This window comes from Galendromus occidentalis, unplaced genomic scaffold, assembly GCF_000255335.2.
Source record: "Galendromus occidentalis unplaced genomic scaffold, Mocc_1.1 scf7180000077466, whole genome shotgun sequence".
NCBI classification, from domain to species: Eukaryota; Metazoa; Arthropoda; class Arachnida; order Mesostigmata; family Phytoseiidae; genus Galendromus; species Galendromus occidentalis.
Genome location: NW_003805454.1, coordinates 500,268 through 512,898, shown reverse-complemented (window position 1 = coordinate 512,898; position 12,631 = coordinate 500,268).

Sequence of the window (12,631 nt, the reverse complement as noted above, 5' to 3'; positions counted from 1 at the left end):
CTTCCCATCGTGGTCGTTCCGTCACGCTCTCAGAGAGGAACGTTGACGTTGTATTATTTACAGAACTCAGGTGGTTAATATCACATGAATGCGTTAATGTGCTCGGAGCTTCCTGTGGCAAACGGGAAACTTTGAACTGTCATTAGGCGGATACTTCGCTCACTCCCGGCCCCTGGAATCCTGACGCAGAAGTTTTCGCACGTTGCGTGCCTCGGGAAGAGACTCTCTCGGATCCCACCGACAACTAACACAGAACTCGACGAACTTGCTCAGGAGAGAATTGCCCCGCGTTGGCGAGATCTTTCAATCAATATCTGCCTTTTTCCGCGACAAGGTCTGTGAAGAAAGGCAAGATCGAAAAGAAAACTTGGAATTGAAATTTGATACGAGAAACGGTTGGTACGAGCCCTACGGAGCAGAGACCTGTCGACGACTTTTCAAGTTTTTTTTTCCAAATCCTGTCGCTTCTCTGCTCAACTTCTGACACGAGCTCTTTGACTGATTGCTACAGCTCCGGAGTCACGCTGGGGGTTCTTACTGAGAAAGGATTGAGAAGTTTTCCCAAATATTCTTCGAGGAGGGGCTTTTCGTTTTTTTTGTCGTGGCATGCCCGTAGACTCCCGCGCAACCTCCGTCGTACCATCTCAGTTAGTGAAATCGAATGGGCGGCTCCGTACACCCCTCGGTTCTATGGCTAATAAATTCACGCAGAGACGTCGTTGACCCCGGGAACGAATCTTCTGTACTTTTTCACGTTCGTTCGGGCTAGGATTTTCGAGGCAAGAGTTAATCATGGTTCAAGCTTGATATCGTGGGTGGTCTTGAGTGGCCTCTGTGGCTAATGGCTCCATCAAAATCAGGTAAATGAACTCCATTCTGCCTCCGAGAAGTTGAAACGGATTCAGTTCGAGAAATAGCGCGTGGACTCAGGAGCCACAGAGCTGCAACCTCCGAGGGATCGGAATCCTTCACTCCCTTCAAGAACATTCACGGAAATGATGGTTCCGCGGTCCCTCTCCGAGTACTGCCACCTGGTCGTTTTCTTTGATAGTTCGTTACAAAAATATTGCGATGTCGTTGCGGAGAATGCGTTCGGGATCGCTGAAGAAAATGAGCGGCTATTTCCAGGCTACCGACGCGACGGAGTTCTTTTCCCTCTCTAAGAGCAGTATTCAGCAGTAATCGTTTCCGTCTTCCGAAGGCCCGTCTAGGAATCGGGTTCCTTTCTTCCGCGATCGTTGCTCGTAAACAAGTGACTAATGTTCGCTCTCTACACTCCATTGCCCGAGTGCAGTAACGACTCATAACGCAGCAGACCCTCGCGACGGCACAACGTCGCAAGACCGGCACCGGATCCATCCTGGGATGCGAGATACTGAAATTATTTGGACTGGAATCGGATCCGGTCGGAACTTCGTCACGGTCTTCGCCGCTGTGAGAAGCTTTGATTAATTGAAACAAGTGACGCGGATCATGATCGTTGCCGACGTGGCGAACATCATGTTCCATGCGTAACAAGTTCTGTAAAACCCGTCTGGAGCGAGACGGACTCGCTGGTTGTTCATGATTCTCTAATTCGAAATAATGGATCAGGTAGAAGGCTTGTCGATCTGGGAGCGCCGGCTGCTCGATTTTCATTGGCGACGAGCCAATGCTCTACTCACTTACGGAGCGATGGTGTCGGCTAGAGTGAAATTGGACCTGGTAAAACATGCATCAAGGTTAGCGATGTGCCCCGCCGCCCAAACTTCCACCAGGCAAGGCTTGATCCGGGAGATCACGCAACTTCTCGGCTCGGAACCACGTAAGTGACCCCGACGGTCGTCCGTCTCCCCTATCTCCCCGATGACATCTAGGAAGAGACGCATACGTATGTATGTTCATGATGAATTTCCACGCAGCGAAGGTTGTCGGGAGTGAATCATCTCGGCGACCGAAATTTCGTGTGAATATAGGAATAGCGTATCGCATTCGTGGTTTCAGATCCGCGTCGGAGCTTCTTGTGCAGGATGTCTCGCTCATCGTGCCACCAAGCTCGCCATGCCGAGACACTCACCGAATGACGGATGGTCGAACTCATCCGGAAAAAACGGTCTGAATCCACATACACCTACCGGACGCTGTGAGCGAGCCTCAAGATAGAGCTGTGTCGGAGAGCACACGTGTTATCACTCTGTCAGAGCTTTAATAGATGTGCGCTGTGAATGTTGGTAACTGATTATGTTCCGGTGACAGAGAGCGTCTGCTTTTCTGGTGGTCCATTCATAACGTATGACATGCCTTGTAGTGAATTTTATTCCGCAGATCTCTCAAACGCTCCGCGCCATCGGAGCGAGCTCAGCTACCAGACACTTTCACGACCAGGTATCGCATATCGATAATCCCCCAAGTATTTTTGACGGATCCTCGCGAGCTGCACCCTCGAACGAACTTTCGAAAACTCCTCCGCGAACACAGCCGCCAAGTCGGTGCTCGATTCCGTGATTTGCTTCGGACTTGTCCAGCTGAGAGCCTGCAGCTTTTGCGACGCTGCTTCGTCGAAAATTGATAGAGTTCCCCGGTGGCGTAGGAACATGCCTATGGACTGTGGAGCTGGAAGTACAATATACTGGAAGAATCTCTAGCTTCCCGGACAACTTGTGCCAGCTGAGTGTCAAGGACATTGCGTGCCTTCCATGCCATTGTTCCGGGCTACTGCAGCTTCGCACGGCGGAACGGCATCGAATCAAACATTGATGTGTCTTTTTAATTGCTTCACGATATTGTGCCGGAGTACCGGCGCGGGCGGCGCATCGACGGCGTATAATAACTTGAAACAGGCGAGTTCCGCTCCATATGAGTTCAGTTTTCAATCCTCTTGATTCGATTCGCGAGGCTCCAACTCCACGTTCCTATTCGGTAATTTGAGCGAATCAATTGAGATACTCGATCGACTCCGACACTTCACAATTGATCCTCACGCCGAGGGCTCATTTACTCCGGAGCGATTTTTATTCCGCGTCTCTCATGTTCTCTTAGGGTATCGCAATAAGACAATGCTTCTGAGGACTCTGCAACGGGTTCTGTGCTCCAGTGCCGCGAGCGGCCTGGATATTCCCGCGGAAAGATGTCGTGGACTCTGAGAGACGTTCCGTCGAATGGTGTCCTGCCACGAAGGGGAATCAGGATTCAGCTCCGCGGGAGGATGACGATTCTCGTCGAGAGTTGCATCGCCAACTTCGAGTTTGGCGTAGGTACCTTTGTCTGGACACTCAGGAATGGAATATTTTCCGTATTCGAAGGGCATGCAATGTTTGCCCACGATCCTCGTAAGGCTACCGTCGAGATGGCGGCCCTTCACTCCTAATATACAAAGTACGTAGACCCGAAACTTCGGCAGTCCTAATAGGAGAGAGATTTCTAGAGCCTCACCAACGATTCCAACAGCGCTCCGAAATCATGTAACCTTATATCGGAGAATGACCCCACCATGTCGCTCCCGAGGATTTCAGCCCATCTATCAAGCGGAGCCCCACGATCGGGAATGATTCGGTATGTCCCCGGATCAATGGTATTCTCCTTTCGGAGGCTCACGAAGCAACATCTGAGCTGAGGACACTCTGGATATTCCGAGCCGCTCTTCGCCAATTATAACTCCGACAGCGAATTTGCAGAAATGTCCTTCTTCCTTCGTTGTTTGAAGAGCGACTCCTCATTCGGAGTGCGATACTTTGCTCCTGACTATGGTCATTGGAAGCATATGAAACTGCTGCGAGAGGATATCTTCCAAGAACTGCCACAGAAATTTCGCAGAGAATAAGAGCGGGAGGCGTATGATACGCCGCGCATGTCGCCGGCACTCGTGATGTGCGCATATTATCTCTTCCTGGTGCAGTTCTGATGAGTTATGAGTAGGTACGTCGGTCACTAGGCGAAATGTAACGGGACTGTACCTGTCGAAGCTCGCGCAGAGATCTACGATTTCATTGTGGAATAAAAGACTGCGAAACGAACCGCTGGTGTCAGGAACGTGTCGATGGACGTGACCGTGGAGTAACATTTAGCCCATTCATTCAATTTCGAGTTGATCAGCGAACCACAGAACATCATTTGGTACAGGTCAGCTTTTTAAACTCCAATGATTCACGGAGTGTAAGGAACAGCGAGCCAACCACTCCACTCCATTATAGCTGCAGGCAAGCGTGAGCTCCGTGTTCCCCTGAGTCGCGGGAGCGTGAACATAGCGATGACTGGAAAGTGTGTTCGGATGTCTCGAAACCGAAGGGTATCAACATAGAACGCTGTGAAGCACAGCCTGGGACATACAAACAGGTATCGTCCTACGAGGAGCGCCGGTGAGCCTCGCGTGGGGTAACGGCACAAATCCGCACTCAGGCTGCGAGACCCGAATCCTCAAATAGATGAAGTTGAACAGCCGAAGAATCGATAGGTTCTGTTTATTTCCGACCATTATTCATTTTCCGATGTATGTCGACGGGGCGCGCGAGGACGAGCAAGTGGTTCACGGGTTCGTGATGCATTCCATACTGTCAGTCGAGATCAAGATGAATTATTCTGAACCATTCGCGATCAACTAATGAGCCATAATAGAGTGAAAACGTTCCACTCACAAATAGCCAACCCATCAAAAGAGTTCAAACGCGAAAATCTGTTCAGCCTGGCTGTCCCCGAGGACAGCTGAGTCATTGCCTTATTAAAACGCTAGCGATAGAATCACGTTTGTGCACTTGCTGTGGAAACGCTTCTGACTGACCCAGCCGTCGACGCAGGGGGTTTTGAATCGAACGGAGCGATAGGTCTCTGCGGCGTCGAAATCGAAAAAAGAATTTTCGATTATTTGGGCTCTTATATATATTCGGGCTTTATATATGATGAATTTCAAGGAGGAATTCTAGTCTCTGGGAAAATTCGGGGAGACGGACTGAGCAGACGATGATGGGCACGGAAAGGTTCTGGAGGAATATCCGGGAGCATAGTTCTTGGACAATGATCAGAAGCAAATGGTCGCTCGCTCCCTCAATGAACAGATGATAGCGCACGTATGCGTGCGTGCGTGAGTACGTGCATGCGATGGTGCGCCGCAGTTGGGACGTCATAGAGGAATATTATGATGAGTGCGGTGCGAGCGCTGTTCGGAAACAGTTCTTCATTATCGCAGTCGATAATGTAGCCTGACGCAAAGCGATTTCAGTGCATCGTAATCGGAGTGACTTTGGCCAAGTTAACCGCCGTCGTCGTCGCTCAGTCTTGTTGGAATGTTCATTACGATCCGAGAAGAAACGATGATCTATGCTCGGCGGCCGAGCACACATCACCGCGCGCCTCCATCGTCCGCGATATGGGATAATATCCCATTGCTTTCTCCGGCAGTCCCGTATATGTTCGAGATATATTACATGAGGAGCTTCTCCATGCTTGACGTCGATCAAACACTAGCACGGGCACTGTAAGAGAAAGTCATTTGCCAATATCACCTGACGAGGTTTTCGCCGATGGAGGAGATCGCTCAGGAGAGCCTCGCGATAAATTCTTTTTCGATAGAAGGAAATCTGATGCAGGAGGGTTACGAATCGATTCGCGAGCCATGGACGACCCCGGCCCCTCACAGAATTTGCATGGGGAGTGCGGAGCGAAAACTCACGTTCAAACACTTTTCCATCGGCCCGAAACCGTGATGTCATGCATTCGAAAAAGACAGGGCCGAAATGCCTAGGAGAGAATCTCGTAATTGGCACGGAGTCTCTCATTCTTTGATGGAGTGACGTTTATGCGTCGCACCCGAATTCGGCAGAAGCGGATTGCGAGCGAATCTGGCCCGGTTGGGATCGTGGAGGGTTCCTGTCCAGAAACTCGGAGATCCGTTCCTCCCCGACAATCAGGAAGGAATGCTACATGCCAACATCGACCACTGTCCGGCAGTCCTCCGCGGTATCCGTCGTGCGGGAGGAATTCCTCGCTCATAGATATCGCTTCCAAGTTCGCGAGAGCGATACTCTCCGGCTCGTTTCAGTCATCGATCCCGCGAACTTCGTCACGATCTTGAACGGAAGCGATTAGCGTCGAAGGTACAGGTGAGGAGCTCCCGCTTGCCCACAGGCGGGGGAGCAATCAGCTCCCTGAACATCCTTCCTCGTCGATAACTCGTTGACAGCCGCCGAGATTCGATGGCACGAATGGGACACGCCGGCGAGATCAGATGGACGTGTTCCGCATTTGCATCTAACAAAGACTGAACCTCTGCACAGGTTTCCGGTAAATTGCAGCATTGACTCCGTGCCCGTACCACTCCTCCCTCAAGGGCATTTGTTCCGTTGCCTCTGTCTTCGCACAGTCTGAGCCTCAGAGAAGTTTAGGATGCGCATCTCACCGTGAAATCCACTCGGACCGAATGACCGACTCCATGGAAGCATGTTCAGAAGTATCTGATCGAGCAAACAGAACGAGAATTTCGATGCTCGCCTCCGTCGACCGTATGGCGATTCTCCCGTACCCCAAAGTTTTTACTTACGAAACGACACGGACAGCCGGACGCCTTCTACGAGCGTCCGGACATTCTTCCGTATCTGAATTAGCATTCGTCATGTGCTGCTACCTCTCGACAGATTCTTTCCGGTGAACGTTCCTACGATTTGCGGAGCTTCGGGATTTCGTGCATTATCACGAAAAATGGACTGGGATTTTTCCCTCGCGGGACGGCGTGTCTAAAAGAGTAAGTTGTGCTATTCCTCGCAATATCGGGTGAATCACGATATTCTCGATCAGCAATCAATCAGATCGATGCGATCGGGAAACTCGGCGCGTGTAGCGGATCTCGAGAGAATTCAAACGCAGCGAGTGGCCGAGCATTCGCCCTGATGACTACGGCTCGGAAGATTTGATCGCAGTTCAAGTCAACGAGGGTCACAGCCAGCTTTCGCAATGCTCCGCCGAAATTGTCTTCGCGCTTCGAGCGGGGAACTCAGCGCCCTACGGCTGAGTGAACTCTGAGGAATCGCGATTCTCGCAGTCCTGGATTTCAGCACGGAACCTCCAGCACGAGACATGTGGGTCCTGCGATAAATTTCCACTGAAAGTTTGCCGACAGTCTAATGAAGTTCTAAGAGAAGTAGAAGGCTCGCCAGTAGAGCGCAAAAAATTATTAGTAGCCAAATTTTCCATATGCATTCCACGCTGAAGGTTCGGTCCACTTTTTCAAAGGTTAGGAATCGACTGAAGTCGGTCCGTTCCCTCAGCCTGGCCTTCCCTTCGGCGATAGTGGAAATTATAGAATCGATACCTTTCCCTTCGTCATTCGCGCCGTCGCCGTTGAATGCTTCGCCGTCTTTTCTGTCGCCATCATGTTCACGCAGCTTGCTGACCGGGATCAGGCCAAACTCTCGGACGTACTCTCCGAAAGGGTTCCTCCGCATCGGCGAAAACACGATGATCGAGCGGGCCTTCTTCTTTACCGAGGACAAACTGATGCTGAGAGCGTCACCGCTCCTGGTCGTTTGCTCATTCCCTTTCAGGAGACTCGTCGGGTAGCGATCCCGGTATAGAGGTCGGCCAATTTTCAATTTTTGAAGTTCGGTTGGTCCGCACAGTCCTCTCCCGAGAGCCATGTCAGCCTCGTGATAACCGTCGATAGAGCAGATTTCACTGAACTGGCACTGCACGAGCGCTGTTGCTCTGATCGGATGCTGAGCGTCGACGAAGGTAGTCAGAATGTCGTTTCGATAGATCTGGCTCATGAGGAAAGAAAGGCTCAACATCGAGCATGCCAAAACGAGGCAACTCATCTGCCTCGGAGCGGTCGTGATCGGCGTGCTGTGAATCAGACTCAGGAATAGATTGCAAATTGTCGCTTTGAATGATTTCATCTCTAAACGAGCGAAAACTCCCCCGAGAACCAGAGCGCTCACACAAAACGATACCCAAACTTCGAGGCGGAATGGTTTGAGAAACGCCGTCAGATCGGTGGTCGAAACCTCGATGAGCGTGTAACATTCCAGCGTTTCTTCCCACTGCAGGGAATTGAGCATCAGCAGATGCCGGATGTACGGATCACCTGCGGAGAACGAAAAAATCCTCACGGGATAGATTGACAGTGAGTGCCAGCTCGTCACGTTCCCCTTACACTGAAGCCAGATGTCGAACCCTAAACGTGCGTGTAGTCTCGACAACCAAAGGAAGGTTGGCACGACATTTTTCAGCCGGCATTGTTCTGGCTCTTGCGGCCTGCAACCCTCCCGCTCTGTCCCGATGCGGACAGACACACCGTCTGGTGATCGTACGCAGACGAACTCCGCGTGTTGCGAACTCCTGACGTTCAGAATCGCGACGCCGTTGAGCTCTCCGGACCACGGGCCTCCAATCACCACGTGTAGAATGGACTTATCGCGTATGTGTTGGAACAAATCCATCGAGTTCTTGAGGCCCAACGAAAGCGCTAAATCGTTGAACGTTACGACGACGATGTGCAGCTCAACAGCGGCTACGTCTGCGAGTCCGATCCCGGGGTTTCCCGTGCAGAACGCGGGAGTTCTCCGAAGAAGTTTGGGCTTGCAAGCCCCAGGGAGCTCGAGGATGTGCCCGCTCGGGAGAAATAACGCGGAGTCGGTTCGTAGACTCCCTTGCGACAAAACTCCGCCGATGCCGATCAACAGGAGACGCTCCGGCGTGATTCCATGTGGTGTGAGGTGTTTCTCGATGAACGTCACAATAATCGCAGGCGGGATCCGTTCTCGACCTCGAGCAGCAAGTCCCAGAAAACTAAGGATCAAAGGAAGAGTGAATGTGTTCGCCATCGCTGGAGGCACTGAATGTTCGCACTCAGTCCGAGCTGGCTTGACTGTGTCCCAATCCGAGGTCCAAGCCTTCCATAGATAAGAAAGAAAATTGTGGAAACTTCAAGGTCTCCGCCCGCGTTCGCTTTCGCAATTCAAATTCGTTGGACTTATCAAGCCGGCGTTGGCCGCCTTCTCAACTTCCCTGTCCTTCCGTCCGCCACGATCGTTGTCGATCTGTTCCCCAAGACGGTCGCCTATGCGTCGTTACCACAAGTCGGCATCGCGATGCGAAGAAATCTCCTCAAAGATCCTCTAGAAAAGCAAAGAAGCCTCTCATTTCCACCGTCTAGCTGGAGACGGGTACTTCTCACCGAGAGAGGACGGTCTCTCTCTCTTGGCGAGCAGTCGACTTACGAGGGATCAGATTCAAACGGCAAGCGGAGCTCGGGAAGGACTCTCAGGTAGAAGCCCCGTGGGTGCCAGCGCAATAGCTGTTATTCAGCCGCCCGAGACCAATCATAAACTTGGGAATAGCCTTGGGAAATGAGATGACCTCACGGCTTGCGAATCAAAAGTCACAAACCTGATCATTCCACTTGAATGAATTCCGCCGACGCCATCGGGAAAGAACGATGCCCGGAGTGACCCCGATCTCCGGAGGGTGTGCGAACAAACGGTGACGTACCCGAGCCATGGGCAGTGTATCCCACGCCACGCGCGCTGCTGTCCGTCTCTGATTTCCGAGAACAGGACAAGAGGAAATGTTCCCTCAGGGGTCGCGTGAATTAGGAAAATGTAAAGAAGCTCTCGAACCCCAGCTGGATCATTGAAGTGACGGACGTTGAGATTCGATCCCCTGCGAACTTGAAACGAGTGGCATTGCGGAACTCGTGAAACTCCCGATATTATAGGATGCTTTCCGCGCATATATCAACCGGGGACATTTAGTCGGGAGGATTAGTTCACAAAACTCATATGCCTCCAGCGCATCGATAGCAGGTTCGAATCCCAGAGGAACTTCGACAAAGCGGTCAAGGATTTGGCAGTAGCCGCAAGGTTCGGTCCCCAAATCGACCCTCGCGACTCCTCGATCCAGTACCGGGAAGAAATTCGAATCGCTACTCAAATGTATTGCTCTGAGATTCACGATACTCCTGAATTTCAGGGTCCTGCGATACTCGCGCATCGGAGGCGCGCATGCTATTTGATCGCAACGATTCTCGAAGAGATCTGCAGGGGCAGAATTCGCGACTCGGATCGAAAATCCGCCTTCTCCGGCTGATGGGGGCTCGAACGAGCCTGGTCTACGGGCCGGCGCAGCGCTACGCTCTGCCATTCGGTAGCATCAAAGGACTTTCCCTGATTATATCTGATATAGAGAGAGAGAGCAGGCGGTTCGAGCGTCTCTGGAGTCATTGCAGGCTTCTTGATTATCTAGTTGGACTCTTCCAGAAGGTAATTAACGCCCGCTGTGACTTTTTCTCTGGGTTAGAAACTTGTTCAGCCATTCCGAAATAAGTGTCCGACCCACGATGCGACGCGACTTGTCGAAATGAGGTCTCTCCTCTCGAGTACGGAGACTATTGTTCGAGAGGACACCCGAAATGTCCATGTGCGTACTGAGGACCTCTTACAGGAGGGGGGAAGGGGAAACGAAATAAGACTCTTGATGAATCATTAGGAAGAAACGAGCTTCCGAATCCCACGAATATCCCCCTTACAGAGCTCCATAAACGCTTCCAGGTGGGAGTGATGGTGGGCCAATCTTGGAAGCGCCGATCTCGATCGAATTATCAAGAACGTCACCGAAATCGGTTTCAAATCACATTTGAAGTCGGTAGTTTCTCGATGTGAATTTCTCCAACACCGGTGCTGAGGGTTCCCGTCGTTACCCGTACGATGGCTCTCGAAATCACCGAGACGTCCAACTTCTAATAGACGCCGGCCTCGCCAGTAGCAATCTCATTGAATTCTTTGATCGGAGCTGCTTTAAGCGCTCCGCTCATCGTATCGATGTTTATCATATGGATCAGCCCTCCGGAAGCCCCGCGATTCTCTAGAGTGGCTCATTCTCGAGATTAGGCGAAACGCAGATAGTCAGAAGATAGCGAGCTTGAAAATTTCTGGAGGTCAGGTCCTTTCCTGAGTCGGTTCACTTCGTTCTAGTCTCAAGCAACTCACTCATCACAGACTCCGTAGAACGAGTCTCATTTCGCTAGCTCTCGATTTTTCCTTGAGCAGAGCGCGTCTGTGGCGGAACCAGCTGCAGAAAACGCTCTCGACTCGAGCCTCATATAGTGCGACTGGGCTATGCACTTGGACTCTTTTGGCCGACTTTACAGAGCACCGAAGGCCATTACGCGAATGTTTCGTGATCGCTTCAATATGTAAGGGGACTCGTATCTGTCACAAGCAGTCTAGTGGTTTCAGCGAGTGGAAAACGCCTACCTGAATGAAAGGCATGCTTCCGCTCGCAACATGCCACATCCCCCGGTTTCGGAGTCTCGTGACTTCATATGAGTGCTTCGAAAGAAAGGATTTACCTAGACTGCTCAACGAGGCAAGTTTCATGATAGTGCAATGGGTTTCATTAGTACCCGAGCTACCAATCCCAACTGTGCGAGGGGGGCTGGGAGTGGAGAGGGAACTCGTCTGTCAGGGCAAGTAGTCAGCACTGAGGCTCGATACGGGGACTGAGCATTTCACGTGAGATGTTTCGTTCTAATTAAAATCGGTATCCATTAAGCCTCGTCAGGATTTTCGTCCATCTCCCTTTCGCCCGACGGAGCGACGGCTAACCTGCGGGATTTAGAAGGAGTGTAATAGCCACCAAGTTCTCGGGGATGTTGTGAATCTCAAGCGAGTTGCGACAGATCCCACGTGCCCACAGAGTTGCCGCTCCTTTCAATCGAAGGATTCAGACGTCTCGATCAACCCGATTCGGATTGATGCGAAAATTGTTTTTCGCGGTCATTCTTCTACCTCTACTTGGAATCCGATGAGCACCCGAATCCATAGCGTCGCCGCAAATCATGAGGGAAGCCCTCGGCGCGGTCACCGGGAAGGACAATCGCTACCGTTCGTTTCATGAACGGTCGCTGACCTCGGCCACGGGGAATCACCGTCACAAAGCGCATGAGCGGGCTCGTTTGCGGTCACGAGGTCGGTCTGTCAGAGGGGAAACGGTTGAGTGGACCAGACTTGACAGCTCGATGGGACAAGGAGTCTCGATGGGTTTTTCCCACCGACAGTCTGAGAACCTTTCCCACACATGCGTGAAACGTGTCGACCATCGTCGCGCCATCACGCGATCACGCCCGAGTGCGTCCTCAATAATAGTGGGGTAAATACTGAGCGGAGATCAGATGCTTGCGGAGCTCTGATTAGGAATCCGTTTCGCAGGAATGTTGTCTCCCTCGATCGTTTCTCCCCGCCAGCTAAAATACTTCCATCCGACTTGCCATGGCGAGGCCTTTTGTTTGCATCCGAGCTCGAAATGGAAATCGATTCTCACAGGAACTTGAGAAAGTCAAAGTCGGGAATTTCAAGTGATGCTTTTTCCGATTCGGGTCTCCGTGAGCTCGGCCACGTAGCACGTACCCTCCACCCGCTGAGTCGGGAGCGACGGAATGAGAGAGCTAAGGAGTTACTCTTCTGCTCCTGCTACTGACAAATGTCATCTCCATCGGATGACAGAAGCACAAGAGTTCCATCGGATCTCTTTTCCTCTTCTCACGCGGCGAGCTTCTTTTGTCGCCTCCTTGCTCATTCTCACATCCAGTGGCTCCAGCTCAATGTCATCTCGATCCTACTCTGCTGAATATGCCTTGACATAGTCGCAGAGGAGATTGCTTTGAACCTAT